The 18,816-nt window shown below is 41.6% G+C and overlaps 2 pseudogenes; both read left to right on the top strand.

Annotated features, from left to right (window-relative positions):
- The first annotated feature begins 581 nt into the window (after positions 1 to 581).
- Positions 582 to 10,159, top strand: LOC147114290 (protocadherin-10 pseudogene; annotated as a pseudogene).
- A 2,441-nt stretch (positions 10,160 to 12,600) lies between these two features.
- LOC147114289 (protocadherin-10 pseudogene) lies at positions 12,601 to 18,072 on the top strand (annotated as a pseudogene).
- The last annotated feature ends 744 nt before the right edge of the window (positions 18,073 to 18,816 follow it).

Below are 18,816 nucleotides of genomic sequence, written 5' to 3'. Positions count from 1 at the left end.
TGACCTATTCAGCGTTTCATTGAAAAAATTGCACAACGTGTCCCCTAAGAAGCTTGATTAATGCAAAATTTGGTGCAGATGTTTCTGTTAACACCTGTACGAATCCACATCAAACATGATTCATAAATAAGCCTAGAAAATGCATTGTATAACAGATAAGAGCGCAACATCAATTAGGGTTGTACACCGATAAATATACCAAGTGATCCTAATCGTGTTCAAAGGAGTCACCATTGCTTTAAGAGTGCTTGGTGTTATTATTGGTTGAGTCCCTTTGTGTCGCTCTCTACCAGTGATGTGAAAAAATGACTCGATATTCAACAGCACTTCCCCAACGCCAATTATTAAGCAGCATCCAAAACCAACATTACTCCATATTCTCAGTTACGTAGCAGAATAAACGTAGGAATTTCTAAGGGGAATCGTGCAAATGGTCTTGGGCAATTCTTACCGCTGCAGGCTGAACGTTCTTCTTCATCTGAAAGGGCGTGGTAATCAATAATTATCAACCTGAAATTATACTAAGTGCCGCAAATTATCGACACATCCAGCAGTTGTATCTACGGTAGTTTGGTCCCGAAATGGCCTACTTGCTAAATTGCCTGATGCCACAATGGCGATTGTTTCATTTAATACTTGTCTGCTTTCCGTACTCGGTTTATGGAAATGTTCATTATTCGATCCCCGAAGAACTGGAGCTTGGTGCCTTTGTTGGAAATATTGGTAAGGACCTAGATTTAGCTGTAAGGCTGTCCGCTCACAGGTTCTGAACTGCGTCTGAATACAAAAAGAAGTATCTAGATGTGAACTTAAAAATGGAACATTGTTCATAAATGAGGATATAGATGGGGAAGAGCTTTGTGAGCAGAGCTTCGGATGTGTGTTGCTTTTAGAGGTAGTGTTCGAATAACCGCTGAAGATATATCGTGTGGAAGTTGAGTTCGGGACATAAATGACAATTCGGCTCCATTCGAGGGCAATGAATTTCGTTTAGAAATCTCGGAATTTGCCTCGGCTGGGGAGCGCTTCCCACTCCAGGCCCCACATGACCCGGATACTGGGACCAACAGCTTATCAAAAATGAACACTTCACATTAGAATTACAAACGGACGGCGAGCAAACAGTGACCCCCGAGTGAATCCTTGACCGACCTATGGACCGGGAGCAGCAACCAACTCACTAGTTAACCTTGACCGCGATTGAAGGAGGGACGCCTGTCAGGTCAGGAACCACCCAGATTTTCATTAGCGTTGTGGATAGAAACGACAATACGCCAGTTTTCGAACAGAGCGTCTGTCATATCTTCCTTGCAGCAAAGCTCCTGAAAGGATCATTCATCGGAAAGCTAAAGGTCATGGATTTGGACGATGGTCCAAATGGTGAGGTAACCTATTATTTCAGGGACCACACTCCAGGTAAAGTGCGGAGCATTTTTAATATGAACGGGAGAAATCACTATAACTGGTATGCTTGATTATCAAGAGGCACAGAATTATGAGATTTTAATACAAGCGCTGGACGGAGGCCCAGCCGCTAAGCCAGTATACTGTAGAGTTCAGGTAAAGGCCACTGACGTTAATGATAACGCAACTGAAATAACGATAACATCCATATCCCGTCCGATCAAAGAGGGCGCTCAGTCGGGAGCCAGTGTAGATCATTTAAAGGTAACGGACCGGGATTCAGAAGAGAGGGGAGATGTTAACTGTGAAGTTGACAAGAGCATTCCCTTTAAGCTTGATAGCTCTTTTAGTAACTATTACACAGTGGTCAGTGATGGTCACCTAGATCGCGAAGACGTGCCTGAGTTCACTGTTACCGTTACATGTTGGGATACAGGCTCCCTTTCACTCTCCACTCACAAAACAAGCCGAGTTCAAGTCTCAGATATAAACCATAACGCGCCACGCTTTACGCAGCCTTCCTTCACCGTGTATGTGACAAAAAATAACGTTGTTGGCAAGTCTGTTGGTTCGGAATCCGTTTTTGATGTAGATTTTTGTAAAAATGGCCTTCTTTCTTATTCCATTCTGGACAGGCTGCGGCATCATATGCCCGCGTCAACTGTCTTCTCCATCAATTCTGCCAACAGTGTGATGTTTGCGCAGCGCTCTTTTGATTACGAACAACTGAAAACATTTCAGATCCACGTGCAAGTAAAGGATTCTGGATCCCCTCCGCTCTGTGAATGTGATAATCGTAGATCAGAATGACAACGCCCCTGTGATCTTAACCGTCCCAGTCAAATAGAGGTTCTACAGCAGAGGAAACAATGCCCAGATCTGCTGATCCAGATTATTTGGTTGCTAAGGGGACAGCCACTGATGCTGATTCTGGTCAAAACGCTCATCTTTATTATCAATTCCTACAGCCCACTGATGAAAGTCTGTTCACTGTGGCTCCGGAAACGGGAGATATCTGGACTATCTGCCGCTTTCGGATCATCGATTCGCTCGAACAAAAACTCGTAATTTTGGCGAGGGACAATGGAAAACCATGGCTTTCATTCACAGTCAGTATCGACTTGTTAGTGTCAGAGAGTAATATAGAAACTGCACCCAATGTCGGTATGTTGGGGTACTCCGGATCATGGACACCAGAGATTTATATTTACTATCGTGAAGTCGGCAAGTTTAAAGTAAATGTATTGTTTATATTAATAGGCCTTGATAGAGTTAAATGGCAATAAGGTATGTGGCATCAAAACAACATTGACCGAAATTTAAATGTCTGCTTGCTGTCATACTTATGATACAGTAAAACTTGCCACAACGCCCACTACATGTAGGACGATATGTTATCAGACCTACAACAGTTGAACCTTTGTTCACACTTCAACCAGTATTACCTTAGTATGATCCCTGTAGAGTGATAACTTTTTCAGGACGACGGTCTTATTAAGCTACCCTGTTTCTAAGATGAAAAGCAAGTGTCTTTCCCTCACAACACTGATATAAAGAGACACCTTTACTAAATTTACATTTGCACTTTCAAGATGCAGTTAAATTGTTTTTGGCACTTCTGTATAGCAATAATTCAGCCACTTTTCACGGTGATGTCTACAAATAAGTTTCACGTATTCACAGGTTTACTGCCACAAATACAGATATTTACGCATATTAACTTATCTCCTGAATTGTCTTTGTACGAGTTGGCAAGAATCCTTGCAATTTATTAAGGAGTCTTTACTACGTCGAGAAAATAAACTGTAATTTTACAGTACAATTTGATACAAAATGGCCACTGTTTTGAAGAAACTGCGTTGTGTAACGAATTCATCAGATAGCACTTGTTTTGGGACAATTAAACTATTATTAATCAAACTTAAAATTTGAAAATATTCACCATGTTCGTCAGCATCCCTAAAAAATACAAGTTACTATTTCTGGTACATAATCTCCTTCAGATCAGAAGTAAAATCTAAGGAGTAAGCAAATATTTTATTGTTATTTTTATTCTTGCATTCTATGCTCCTATTTATAATACCCAAAACACTGCTGGCCAACTTGTGGTTTCATCAATTAGCACTCAACCGTTCAAGGAATTATGCATTTGAACCCCTTCATCATCTTTTAATCCATTGGTGTTTCCATTGCATATATACTACTATATCTTGTTTTTCGTCTCAAAATAGATTCCTCACACTTAAGCACGTTAAATTGCATCTGCCACCTGGCTGCCCTTCACTTACAATAATTCGATCTTGAATTATGGATTCTATGCAAAAACATGACGATAGACTACCTTTTCTATAGTTACCCAGTTTATCCTTCTCTCCATTGATCAACGCTGCCCTCCAGTCCTACAGAACCAATTGCATAATTATAAAGGACTGAAAAGTTCTGCCCAGAGCACTTGATACCTCCTATCTGACTTAATTCAACAGCTTCAAACTGCATCCATTCAAATTAAATAATACTGAGCGTCAGCCGCTTCGCTGCTCAACATGATTTTATTTTCGCCTCCTACACCAGCTATCCAAAAAAAGTATATCAAAGAGGATGCATATCCTGAAGTTGTTGAGGGAGATGGACGAGTGTCGTTATGATGTATAAAGGGAACATTTTAGATACGTTAGTTAGGCAAAAGAGAATACATCCCAGGGCCCTGAGGAAGGAAATTGTCTAAACCCCAGAAATTAATAAGGCCGCGATTTTCCAAACCTCGGGCGGGTCCCTGGCTGGCGATGTCGGTAGTGGGTCGTGGTCTCCCTGCTGGCTCCATCCCGGAGTCGGACATGACTTTCCCCTGATTGGGCTTGGTAAGCCCGCACAGCGCGTTTCCCGGTCCAATTGAAAAGAGCGGGTCTGATGACGTCATTTCATGACGGTCATCAGCCGGTTTCCTTAAAGGGACCATGCGCTAATTTTCTTTAGCATTTGTGCTGTTTGTGTTCTACAGCATTGAGGTGCTGCAAACACTGACAAGCACTTCGCAGAGGTGCATGGCTGCATCCAGGCTCCCCCAGGACTCCCTCCATATGCTTATGGAGAGAGTCACATCACACAGGGTGGTTCTGTTTCCTTCCAATGTATGGAAGAGACCTCCCCAGCAGACCAATGCAGCCTGTTTGCATATTGCACAGGAGGGCACAAGCAGGGATGTCATCAGGAGGACCAGGCGGCAGTGGCACAAACCTTTCAATGATCTCAGTAGATCACGAAACGTTACTACAAAGCAACACTCAGCCTCATCTGCTGTGCCACTCATCGCATCCCCATCACTCTTCCTTCCCTACCCTAAACCTTCACATCCTTACTCACACCAACTTACCTTGCACCTCCACCCATCCCTCTCTATCTACATTATCACTTCACCACCTCACTAGCCACCCCTCACACTCACACTCATCTTAGTCCAATCATACCAACCAACAACACATACTTCTGTGTTTTAGACAATGTTCATGTCAAGTTTCTGTTAATGTGCTGTCAAACATTGAAATCTTTATTTTCAACACTTTGCATTCTTGGATGGATTTGTGTGCACCTTTGGAAGTGGCTTAGTGAGTTTCAGTGAATGGTGAGACATAATGGTACACCCCACAATGGTGATGCGTGTGGGAGGGATGGCTTGGGCATTGTAGTGATGCTTTATGTTGTTTGTGTAGTGGCAACCTGGCATATCAAGTGAAGTAAATGTGGCCATGGTGAGGCCATCCCTGGCATCATGGGCAGCAATGTGGTCGGGTGCTGATGCCCTCTGTCCTGCGCAGCATCAGCTGATTGTGGAGAAGTTTGGTGTGGTTGTTGGTACTGCTGGTGTGCCTGGTGATGCTGTTGTTGCAGCTGATTTTAGTCAGATTCTGACGACCAAGGTGAGAGAGCATAAACCGTACCCATGTTGATGGAATAGATGGCAGGTGAACTTGAAATGACAGAAGCAAACTGTCAATGGTGAGAGAGGTTGTTCCAATGAGGTGACAATGGATAGTGAGTTTGCTCCAAACCCTTGCAACCTGCATAAAGCTCAATCTGTCTTCCAACTGCAGTATGCAACAGCTTCTGAGCTTGGAAAGTCATTAGCTGTGAGATGGGAGCTTTTATAGCAATTTCATGCTGTTATGTAATTAGATGATTCCATGGCCATTGAACTCCCGCCCAGCTTACCAAACGTGATCCCTGAGCAGAGTGAACCCCGTTGCAGAGCTGGTACATCCTAAAGGTAAGCTCAAAATTGTTAATCCTCTGTTACCAAGGTCATAATGACTTGAATTGCCTCCCCCACGGCTGCATGTCGTGTCTGCTCAGCGCTGACAGACCCGACATTTGGTAAAGGTGAGTGGTGACTGGTTGACAGTGGGGTCCAGACCTGCTATCAAAAATAAAACACTTTCCCACCCAACCCAACATCAATCCCGCTCGCTACCCCCTGCAAAATTCCATATATTTCCGGGCTATATTGAGTGCAGATATATGCTGGAGGAACCAAAATTGGCCTAATTAGTACACATTTTATAAAAGGGACACGGGGCTAATCCAGGTAATTGTAGGACAGTTAGTCTAATATCAGTAGTAGGGAAAATAATAGTCTTTAATTAAGGATGAAATTATCAGAATCTAGACACTGTTCCAAATAGCAATCATGGTTTCAAAAGGGACGGTCATGATTGACACGCCTCATATAATATTTTGAGGAGGTAAAAGACTTTGGAGGGGGTGGGGGTGGGGTGGTTATGCAATGGATAAAATCTATGCAGAATTTAGGCAGGCCTTTGACAATGAGCCACATGGTAGATACTAGAGAAGCTTAAGGATTGTGAAATTAAGGAGAGGATAACAAAATGGATTAAAACTAGTAAGAAGGAAGAAAATTGATAGAGTCTTAGTCATAGAGTTATACAGCACAGAAAGAGGCCCTTCAGCCCATCGTGTCCGCGCCGGCCATCAAGCCCTGTCTATTCTAATCCTATTTTCCAGCATTTGGTCTGTAGCCTTGTAGCTATGGCGTTTCAAGTGCTCATCTAAATGCTTCTTCAATGTTGTGAGGGGTCCTGCCCCCATCACCCTTCAGACAGTGAGTTCCAAAGTCCAACCACCCTCTGGGTGAAAAAGATTTTCCTCAAATCCCCTCTAAACCTCCTGCAATGCACATTGAAACTATTCCCCCTGGTTATTGACCCCTCTACTAAGGGGAACATTTCCTTTCTATCTACCTTATCTATGCCCCTCATAATTTTGTACACCTCAATCAGGTCCCCCCTCAGACTTCTCTGCTCTAAGGAAAACAACCCCAGCCTGTCCAGTCACTCTTCATAGCTGAAGCGCTCCAGCCCAGGTAACATCCTGGTGAATCTCCTCTGCACCCTCTCCAATGCAATCACATCATTCCTATAGTGCAGCAACCAGAACTTCACACAGTATTCCAGCTGTGGCCTAACTAGCGTTTTGTATAGCTCCATCATAACCTCCCTGCTCTTATATTCTATGCCTCGGCTAGTGAAGGCAAGTATCCCACATGCTTTTTTAACAACCTGATCTACCTGTCCTGCTGCCTTCAGAGATCTATATACGTGCACAGCAAGGTCCCTCTGATCCTCTGTCCTTCAAAGGGTCTGACCATTCATTGTGTATTCATTTGCCTTGTTAGTCCTCCCAAAATGCATAACCTCACATTTTTCAGGGTTAATTTCCATTTGCCACTGTCCGGCCCATCTAACCAACCTGTCTATATCGTCCTGTAGCCTCAGGGTTCCCTCCTCGCTATTTACCACTCCACCAATTTTCATGTCATCTGCGAACTTACTGATCATACCTCCTACATTCATATCTAAATCAATAATGTACACTACAAACAGCAAAGGACCCAGCACCAATCCCTGCGGTATACCACTGGACACAGGCTTCCAGCCACAAAAACAACCTTCGACCATCACCCTCTGCCACCTGCCACTAAGCCAATTTTGGATCCAATGTGCCAAATTGCCCTGGATCCCATGGGCACTTACCCTCTTGACCAGTCTCCCACGTGGGACTTTGTCAAAAGCCTTACAGAAGTCCATGTAGACTACATCAACTGCACTACCCTCATCCACACACCTAGTCACCCCTTCGAAAAATTCAATCAAATTGGTCAGACATGATCTCCTCCTGACAAAGCCATGCAGATTATACCTGATTAATCCCTGCCTCTCCAAGTGGAGACTAATTCTGTCCCTCAGAATTTTTTCCAATAATTTCCCTACCAGTAAAATAGTAGAACTTAAGGAGACATTTTCAGAGTGGTTGGAGGTGAGCAATGGCGCCCCCCAGCGTTCGGTTCTGGGGCCACTTCTGTTCACTGTGTATATTGCTTTATCCACAATAACCTCGATTTAGGCTATACGGAGTGTGGTCGAAATATGAAGTATAGTTCATTCGTTTGAAGGCAAAAGGAAGCAGCAATTGGATACTGACAGATTGGGAATGGGCTAAAGGATGCAGATGAAATTCAATGTCAATAAGCGTGAGGCGATACATTTCAGCAAAAATAAACTCAGCAATAAGAATACAATGAAATGGCAGACCAAGTAAATGCATAATTGCGTTTTGTCTTCCAAAGGAGGACACAAATAACCTCTCAGAGAGGTCGGCGAACATAGGGTCTAAGGAGAGGAAGGAACTGAATGAAATCAGTATTTGTAGGGACATGGTGCTGGAAAATTGACGGGTTGAAGGCCGATAAATCCCCAGGGCCTGATAATCTACAGGGTATTTAAGGAAGTAGCCCTAGAAATAGTAGATGCATTGCTGGTCATCTTCCAAAATTCTATAGACTCTGGAAGAGTTCCCATGGATTGGAGGGTAGCTAATGTTACCCCACTATTTAAAAAAGGTGGTAGAGAGAAAACAGGGAATTATAGACCGGTTAGCCTGACATCGGCAGTGAGGAAAATGCTAGAGTCCATCATAAAAGATGTAATAGCAGAGCACTTGGAAAACAGTGACAGGATCGGACAAAGTCAACATTGATTTAAAAAAGGTAAATCATGCTTGACAAATCTACTGGCATTTTTTGAGGATGTAACTGGTAGAATTGATAAGGGAGAACCAGTGGATGTGATGTATTTGGACTTTCAGAAGGCTTATGACAAGGTCCCGCATAAGAGATTAACATGTAAAGTTAAAGCCCATGTAATTGGGGGTAAGATACTGACTTGGATAGAGAACTGGTTGGCAGAAAGAAAGCAAAGAGTTGGAATAAACGGGTCTTTTTCCGAGTGGCAGGCAGTGACTAGTGAGCTACCGCAGGGATCAGTGCTAGGGCCCCAGTTATTCACTATATATATATTAATGATTTAGACGAGGGAACTAGATGTAAAAACTCCAAGTTTGCAGATGACACAACGTTGGGTGGGCATGTGTGCTGTGAGGAGGGTGCAGAGAAACTCCAATATGATTTGGACAGGTTGGGTGAATGGGCAAATGCCTGGCAGATGCAGTTTAATGTGAATAAATGTGAGGTTATCCACTTTGGTGGCAAAAACAGGAAGGCAGATTATTATCTGAATGGCAATAGATTGGGAAAATGGGAGGTGCAATGAGACCTGGGTCTCCTTGTGCACCAGTCACTGAAGGTAAGCATGCAGGTGCAGCAGGTGGTTAAGAAAGCAAATGGTATGTTGGCCATCATAGCGAGAGGATTCGAGTACAGGAGCAGGGGTGTCCTGCTGCAGTTGTACAGGGCCTTGGTGAGGCCACACCTTGAGTGTTAAGTGCAGTTTTTGTCGCCTTATCTGAGGAGGGATGTTCTTGCCATGGACGGTGTGCAGCGAAGATTCACTAGAGTGTTACCTGGGATGGCAGGGATGACGTATGAGGAGAGATTGGGTCGATTAGGCTTATATTCGCTGGAGTTTAGAAGAATGAGAGGGGAACTCATTGAAACTTATAAAATTCTAACAGGACTAGACAGACTAGATGCAGGAAGGATGTTCCCGATGGCGGGTGAGTCCTGAACCAGGGGTCACAGCCTAAGGATAAGGGTTAAGCCATTTAGTGCTGAGATGAGAAGGAATTTCTTCACCCAGAGAGTGGTGAACCTGTGGAATTCTCTACCACAGAAGGCAGTTGAGGTCAAATCATTAAATATATTCAAGGAGGAGTTAGATATAGTTCTTAAGGCTAAAGGGATCAAGGGATATGGGGAGAAAGCAGCGACAGGGCACTGAATTTGGATGATCAGCCATGATCTCATTGAATGCCGGAGCTGGCTTGAAGGGCTGAATGGCCTACTCCTGCTCCTATCTTCTATGTTTCTATGTTTCTATGAAAGTAGGCTCAGTGCTGTTGAAGAGCGGCAGGATTTGGTGTTACAATTTCAGAGGCTTTAAAGACAGCAACTCAATTTGATAATGTGGTTAACAAACTATTGGATTCCTAGAATTTATCACAAAAGGTTATAAAATATAAAAGTGAAGGTATAAAGTGTGACTTAGGTCTCAGTTAGAGAAGTATGTGCAGAAATGGGCTCCATACTATAGAAAAGACATTGAGGCTTTAGAAAGGGTATAACACAAATTCAATAAGATGCTGCCTGGTATGAGGAAATACAAATGCTAAGTAATACTTGTAAATTAGGGTCTTTTTCAACACAGATATTGAGCAATATGATGGAAGTGTTTATGAAATCTATAGCGATGGAACAGGGAAGATAGAAACAGATTGTTCCAGTATCTGAGGGATGTAAAACGAGGGGCCATAGCTGTAAGATTATTATGATAAAAATTTGGAGCAGAGAGCAAGATAAACTTCTTTACACAGAAAGTTATGGGGCTGTGGAATTCGTACCCAGGGTTAGTGGTAGAGACAGCAACTACGTCAAAGTTCAAGATTAGATTGGATATGTCGAAGAAGGAAAAGGGGATGAATGGATCATAGAACACGATGAGTACTTATGATTAGGACTATTTGCTCATGTGGAGGGTAAGCACCACCACATGCAGGTTGGGGTCAAGAGTCTGTTTCCATGTTGCAACTTCTATGTAGTTCTATGTATATCTTAATTTTCCCTTTTAACAAAATAGGAAATTTATGATGAACAATGTATGAACATCTTATAGTTGTCAGGGCACCGAGGGGCATTCCAATTAGGCCTCTTTAATTTGTCAGAGAAAGGAAACGTTTAGCCCATATATTAGATTTATTGATTAGATTAATAGCATGCAACATATGCTTGTACTAAACAAATATTATTTCACGTTCGGTTTTGCATAGTCGACCTCTTTATTCTATTTTAATTTTCTTATCTGGAAGGGGAAGCCCAGTCTTGGGTGCTTTGAATTGGCTTGTAAGCCCCATGAATTTTTTTTGTCGTTCAGTTTGGAATTTTACCCTGAATGTGGATCCGTGAGTGGTACAAATCCATTACTGACACAACTAACCATTATAACAACTCTCCTTATGCACCTACTCCAAGATCTGGCTTGATGCTTTAATGTGACCTGATTTATGGTGCATTTACGTTTACTGTTTTGGTTCCTTCCTTATATTATCTGTCTTACACTATCGAATAGCTTTTCTGCATTTGTCAGAAAAACAAATACACAATTTTATAAAAAGGCAATGCTCATTGGAAAAATATTACCGAATGGGCGCCAGATGTATTCAAACTTGAACCATCTGTGCTCGATTCTTACAATAATAAATGAGCAGAGGCATTAATTCCAGCAGCAGCCCTGACTGGAAACACACCCATGAACCACAAAGAAAAGTATGCAGGTATTTGTCAAAACCTCAGGGCTGTTTCAATCGAAAATATATTAGTAAAAGTAATAACAACATGGTTCCTTATATAGAATTAATGCCTAGATGTTTAGCAAATTGTCATTGATTTATTCAACGTTTTTAACAGTGTCTATGTTCCAATAACACGTGACAGGAAGCCACTTTATAGCTTGCCATCTGCAGGTCTAGCAAAGCTCTTAAAATGTTATTTATTTTCTGAACTTCTTGAAGGCAAGGTGATGAAATTTGCTTAGCATATCACAAGTTAGTGACATAATTCGTTTTAAAATAAATTACATTTGAACGTTTTGGTTTGCCTTGATAAGTTGATCAGATGCAACACTTGGTTATAAATATACTTGATCATGACATTACTAGCAATAATTTAAGCATTATTTTAAACCACTGGCAACGAAAACATTCAAAATATTTGTCTAGTGAGAATATTTTTTCAACCAACATTACACTGATTTTCCTAGTTTTATTTAGGATAACTTAGGAATCCAACGTTGCATCGAAATACGTTGTTTTAATTTCTGTTGTGTTTCGGGGGACATTTTGAGATGTTCCCAGAATGTTTCATGAAATGGCTCACAGGTACTTTCTCATTTGGTTTGCCTCCAAGTCAAGCTAGCCTTACGAAGAGTTGAAGGTTGTGTTTCTCGGGGTTGTAAGGTTTACTCGATAGTGCCTATCGATTTGCTAGCTTTAAAACCACGTGTGTAACCGGATGTTTACAATTATTATGAATGGTCCCACAAATAAATAAGTTATTAAACAAGGAATAAAAACTATATTAAGATAAACGAACTGTATTAATTCCTGTGCCAAATCATTTTTTCTTTGACCTACATTTAAATTGGTCCTGACAATGTGGTTAGGTTGATCAAAAAGGAATCATGTTCGAAAAGACATAGTCAAGATCACGTTAAACTCAGCATTTAGCACAATTCACCAATAACCTAAATAAATTAATAATATAAGAAACAGGAATGCAATTCCACTTAAGGTTGCACAACGTTAAATATGGCAAGTGTACCTAATTGGGTTCAACACTGCTTTAAGAAGGGTTGTTGTCATTATTGGTCGAGTCTCTTTGTGTCGCTGTCTACCAATAAGGTGAAGAAATGTGGCTGGGAATCCATCACCACTCCCCTACACGAAACACTACGCAATATCCGAGAATGAACAGCACATATTTTTCACGTTCTCCATTTACGTCGGAGGGGGCATCTTAGAATCCAATGAAGCTTCGAACAAATCATCCTGTCGATTCTTAGCAAACCAACTCGAGGTTAGAAGGTAGTGAACTACTAAGCTCTTGATATAGTAGTAACTGCCGTACAGCTTATTGGAGTATCTGGCAGCAATATTGCTTGCGGGCTTTGTCTAGGAATGGCCTGCTTAAAATATCGGCCATTTCAACGGCAAATTCTTTATTTGATACTCGTCCACGTTTCAAATTCAGTTTACGGGAGCGTTCGCTATTCGATTCCCGAAGAATTGCAGCATGGTGCTTTTGTTGGAAATATTGCTAAGGATCTGGGGCTAGATGTACGGCAGCTGTCCGCTCGAAAGTTTCGGATTGTATCTGAAAACCAAAAGCAATTCCTGGGCGTAAATTTAAAAAACGGCAATCTGTTCGTGAATGAGAAAACAGACAGGGAACAACTTTGTGAACAGACCTTCGCGTGTGTATTGACTTTGGAATCTGTTATTGAAAATCCTTTTAAATTGTACCATTTTGACGTTCAGATTCTCGACATAAATGACAATCCACCCGTATACCAGGGAAGCGAGAACCGCTTTGAAATATCAGAAATGGTTTCGCCTGGAGCGCGCTTCCCACTTCAGAGCGCGCACGACCCTGACTCCGGAACCAACTGCGTCTCAGTCACAATCAGCACCTTATTTTAGATCTGCAATCAAATAGCGTGCAAATTATCACCCCAGAGGTAGTCCTCCAACAACCCCTTGATCGAGAGCAGCAAGCGACTCATCGGTTAACACTGACAACAATTGATGGCGGCTCCCCGAAGAAATCTGGAACCACCCAGGTTATAATAATCGTATCTGATGGAAATGACAATGTACCCGTTTTCGATAAGAACATGTACCCAATTGTTATTGCAGAAAACCTGCCGAAAGGTTCTTTAATAGCGAGAATTAATGCTACTGATTTGGACCAAGGGATTAATGGTGAGGTGATATATTCTTTCAGTGATAACACTGCTGGTAGAGCACGTAAACTGTTTAGCATAGATTCCGAAAAAGGCGAGATCAGAATAAATGAAATGGTTGATTTCGAAGCAGCACAGAATTATGAGATAACGGTGCAAGCGAAGGACAGAGGCACTGAGCAGTGCCCGCGTACTGTAAAGTTGTAGTAAAAGTTACTGATGTTAAAGATAATGCTCCCGGAATAATGATCACTTCTGTGCACGGTCCGATTCCAGAGAACGCCTCTGTGGAGACTTTAGTAGCAATATTAAAAGTAACGGACCGATATTTCAAAGAAAAGCAGGCTGTTCATTGGCACGTCTCCAAAAATGTCCCCTTTAAGCTCGATAGCTCTTTTAACAACTATTACACAGTGGTGACTGATGGTGTCATAGATCGGGAAAAGCTGCCCGAGTACAATTACATGTACAGATACAGGTTAAATCCACGCTTTCCACTAACAAGACCATCTCAGTTCAAATTTCGGATATAAACGACAACGCGCCACGCTTTACGCAGCCTTCTTTTACTATGTATGTGACAGAAAACGACGCTATTGGTGCCACTGTTGGATTTCTATCAGCGATTGATCCAGATTTTAATCAAAATGGCCGACTGTCGTATTCCATCCTGGACAGCCTCGTCCACCATCGTCTCAGTCGATTCAGTCAGCGGCGTGATTTTTGCGCAGCGCTCTTTCGATTTCGAACAAGCCAATGATTTTCAGGTTTCCGTGCAAGCAAAGAACGCTGGATCCCCTTCGCTCAGCAGCAACGTAACAGTGAATGAGATCATCGTCGATCAGAATGACAATGTCCCTGAGGTCCAATCGCCCTTGTCAAGTAAAGGCTCACCAGCAGAGGAGAGCATGCCCAGATCTGCCGACCCGGGTTACCTGGCTATTAAGGTGACAGCCACAGACGCCGATTCTGGACAGAATGCCCATCTATTTTATCAACTTGGTCAGTCCACCGACGAAAGCCTGTTTACTGTGGCTTCTGAGACAGGAGAAATCTGGACTATCCGCCGCTTTGGGATCAAGGATTCCCTCAAACAGAAACTCGTTGTCTTGGTCAGGGACAAAGGAAAACCTTCACTTCCATCTGCAGTCAGTGTCAACAGGCACTTTACAGCCTTCCAGACTCAATATCGAGTTCAGCAATTTCAGATCATAACCTCGGGCCCTATTATATTTTTATATTTTTTATCCACACTTTTCGTTTGTGCCTTTTCTCTTTTTTTTCTCTCCCACATGTCAGCTGTCTCTCACTCTGCCAGCGCATTTCACACTTCATCGAGAGCCATCCTTTGTCTCTTAATCTGTCCTATTACCATCTCGTCTCGCCTTGAATATTTCTTAATGTCTCTTCACTTCTCAGACCTTCCCTTTTGTTCTTTCATCCCCTCCCCCATTTCCCAGACCCCCTACTTGTTTTTTTATCTGTTTCATTTCCTGCTTTTTTTCTCAGTTCTGACGAAGGGTTTCGACCTGAAACGTTATCTCTGTTTCTCTCTCCACGGATGTTGCCTCGCCTGCTGAGTTTTTCCAGCTTTTTCTGTTGTTATTTCAACTTATCCGTGTATGATAGTGATACATAAAGTGTATCTAATGTCGCTCTGTTGGGGAAGTCTGAACCATGGACGCATGACGTAAGACGTTATTTGATCATGTCTTTTGGCACAATCTCATTCGTTTTTCTTGTAGCTATTGCAATTCTCGCCATAAAAGTTAAGAAAGGTGCACATGGAGATCATGTTGTTCCTCTTTTGATATGGAGATCATGTTGTTACGCGAAGGGATTCACTGCAAGGAGTTCAAAAGACCAGTGCTGATCTTCAAATTCCAGTCAATTATGCAGATGTGTACGGAAGTGAGACGGTTCCTCAAACACTTCGCTAGGACGTATTTCCGAATTCAAATTCACCGGTGAATGATTTCATGTTTTTAAAGTTACATAGTCCAGCGGCACCCATGATTAATATCAACAATGGCTCTTTATTAATGGAATATAATGGAAAGGAACTCAATTCTACGGTGAAAGAAACCATTCAATCGCACAAGGTGAGGCGGGTAACACATTTTCACGATCCATAATTCCTTGACAGCTTAAGCTGGTACTGGCAATTTGGAGATCTGCTTCAATAGTCTAGTCGTTAGTATCCAATTATCTAATCGAAAGCAAATTGATATTGCTAGGCTACATATTTTGAATCGAACATTACCTGCCAGTATATCACATTTAAATGAAAACAAAAATAGTGCCAATCTGACATAAGATAGCAAAAACGTGATGCATAATTCTGTTGAAGGGTCATGTCATTAATTTATCATTCACTTGCTGTGCATTTTCTGTATCAACATTTTTCCCAGCAAGGATTCAACTTGAACATTTCTATTATCCAAATGCAAATGATTACATGGTTACGAGGTAATACTAAGTGGGTGCCTGATCAAACAAGGGATAGTGCTTACCGATAAATTGTGTGTCGGAAAAAACACAGGACGGAACGAGAGGTGTAACATTAAATCAGAGAGGAACAGAGTATGGTATTTAACAACGAATACGCAGAAGAGTTTTTAGAGATAGCAGCATATGTATGGAAAGAAAGGTGCAAAGTGAAAGTAATAACACAAATTTGACGATCCAAGGCGGTTAGTGGTATACAGAGCTTATAGAAAGGATTTGTGCAACAAACCATGGGAGTCGCAACACAGAGAAGAAACATGGGCCGGGTCAATTTTAACTAAACGATAACGTCATCGCTCCGGCCACAGCTATTTTGAAATGGGACGAGCATGATATTGCTGTGTGACATACTAGGAACGAAGGGGTGACTTGGGACTATGGTTTCCAAAGCATCCCACCATTTCTGCGGCCCGAAACTAGCGAGCTTCCTTGGGAGGCCTGCTTGGTTTCGACAACTCGCCAATCGGATTAAAATGAGGCGTAGGTCTAAAAAAAATCAGAGTGTCTCTTCGACGTTTCAACAGGCAGGTGGTTGACACACTCAACCGATCTGCTTACCAAAAAGTTTAAATGTACTGGGGATGAAATTCAATTTCTGCAAGGGTGAAAAACGGGTGGAAGCAGATAGGCTGTTCATTATACAACATAACCGATATGCTTTTCCATGGACTTTAATCGAAGCAAAATTGGCTGGGGCGTATTACTGAGGTGGTCCATTTAGGGCCTCCGCCATAGTTGAATTTCCGCCATAGAATTTTATGCAGTCCATCATAACTGTCTATATTACCCCTCAAGTAACTAGTAACTTACAGTCTTCTTTGTAGCTCCCTATTTTTTTGTATGTCTACATATCTTTGCTGTGATTGTACATGTTATATATATATATGCATATATATGTTTATGTCTGGGTGTTAATTCAGATCCTTGCCATCTAAACAAAATGCTGTCATTTAGCTGCAAAATACCCTGCAATGTAATTTAGCTGAATTTTATCATAAATATACAATATTTCACGAATGAATATAATACGAAACTTAGGAGAAAGTTCTTTACCCAGAGAGTGATTGGAATGTGGAACTTGCTTCCACGTGGAGTAATTGAGGAAAATAGCAGAGGTGCATTGAAGGAGAAGTTAGATAAGTACACGAGGAAGATAGGAACAGAAGGATACACTGACAGGGTTAGATGAAGTAGAAAGGAGGTTTTTCATTTTCATAGATTTGACATATTACTCTTTTACAGTCTCTATTTAATTTTAGCACTCTACTCATCCAAGTAACTCCAGCTTCTCCGAAACTAATTTTTTCTTGTGGGTCTATGTCTAAGTTGTACTGTAATGATCCTTTGTTTGAAAACTTTCCATTGTTGTCCACTGCCCCTTCTGAAAATATTTATTTCTAATTTATCAGTGCTTGTTCTCTTTTACCTCACTGAAATTATTTTACTTCCAGTTGAGTACCTTTATCTTTAGCTGTTACCTGTGCTTTTCAATTTTTTAATCAAGCTTACTTATGCATTGGTAACTGCTCCGTAGATGTTTCATAAATGTCCTGTTAGCCTTATATTACCGGTTAAGCCCACTTTATTGTCTAGAAGTAGAACGAGTAATCCTTCCTTCCTTGTTGTTTTGAAAAAATGCTAATCAAGAAAGCAAACTGGACACAATGTTTAAATGTCCCTTTCTTTGCCACTTGTATTACATGTATTCACCACTAAGTTTGGATAATTAAAATCACCTATTCTTACTGTCTGTTATTTCGGCATATTCTTCTAATTGATATAGTTCACATATATTTGTCTTCTTCTCCATGAGGACGCAATTAGAGCACTAGAATGCAATGATGATGTAGTGGATACTGAAGAAGCTGAATCTATTTGGCTAAAGTACAGGATTAAGATTGCTCTATTCTATTGTTCAGCAGTATATTAATGGGCCAGAATTTGCGGTCGGAGGCATCCTCCAGAGTGCGCATCCAAACGGAATAAAACAATCCGCACCTACCTTCAGGCTCCCGGGCTTCGGAGACTTCGGGTCCTGGGCCTGCAGACACGTACCTGCATAAAGTCCTACGGATCCCAGGGACATATAAACAGTTCGGAAGCGTCCCTGGGATCACGTGGGCCAGGTCCGCCAATCGGAAAGGAGGATTCCGAATATGCGTATGGTGATTACATTTAGGACCAGAATCCCCAAATAATTGAATCATTATACAACTGGAATAAAAATATAATTCCCATGTTCGCATTTACTTAAACGTTCCTTCACTAAAGCACTTACAATCAATTTAAATCTTTTGAAAAATAAGTTTACGCCTTTCAATCCGGGCCAAAATTTGCACAAACTAATTTTAAATGTTTGTGCTTTATTTTTTTATATTAAAATTTTAAATTTAAGATTGATATTAACACTTAGACTGGTGAAAGCAGGCACTACGCCTGCTTTTACAAGGCACAAGGCTTTCGTGGGCATTTGCCACGCAGTAGTTGGGCAAATAGCCCAAATCTGTGCCAGGGAAAATGATTTTTGGGTCAGTGCGGTAGCTCTGTCAAGGCAAACCTTGACAGATCGCAAGTTTCAACTTTTTAGGCGTGTACTGCACATGCGGAAACCTGGAACTTGCAGGACAATTTACAAGGCTCACGACAACATACGCTATGGGGAATGCAAAATCTGAGTGAATAAATATTTACTAGGGTAACACCCGCCCGCTTACTCGTTAACAGTAACAAAATAAATTCAGTTTCTGCCCTATCCCTCTATGTCATCCTGACATTGTAATGTTGTAATTGAGTCTTTGCCAAATGCTGTCAGCCCTTCTTCCACTCCTGCTGTGTCTGTTCTGAATATTTCGTAACTGGTAATTTTTAGCTCCCAGTATTGTCTAAGTATAAGCCATGCCTTTGATAATATCTTCTCATCACA

This window comes from Somniosus microcephalus, chromosome 8 (genome assembly GCF_052327205.1).
Source record: "Somniosus microcephalus isolate GS21.2 chromosome 8, FLI_Smic_1.0, whole genome shotgun sequence".
Taxonomy (NCBI): Eukaryota; Metazoa; Chordata; class Chondrichthyes; order Squaliformes; family Somniosidae; genus Somniosus; species Somniosus microcephalus.
Note: the sequence above shows the minus strand (reverse complement) of the source record. Positions and strands in the feature narration are given on the sequence as shown.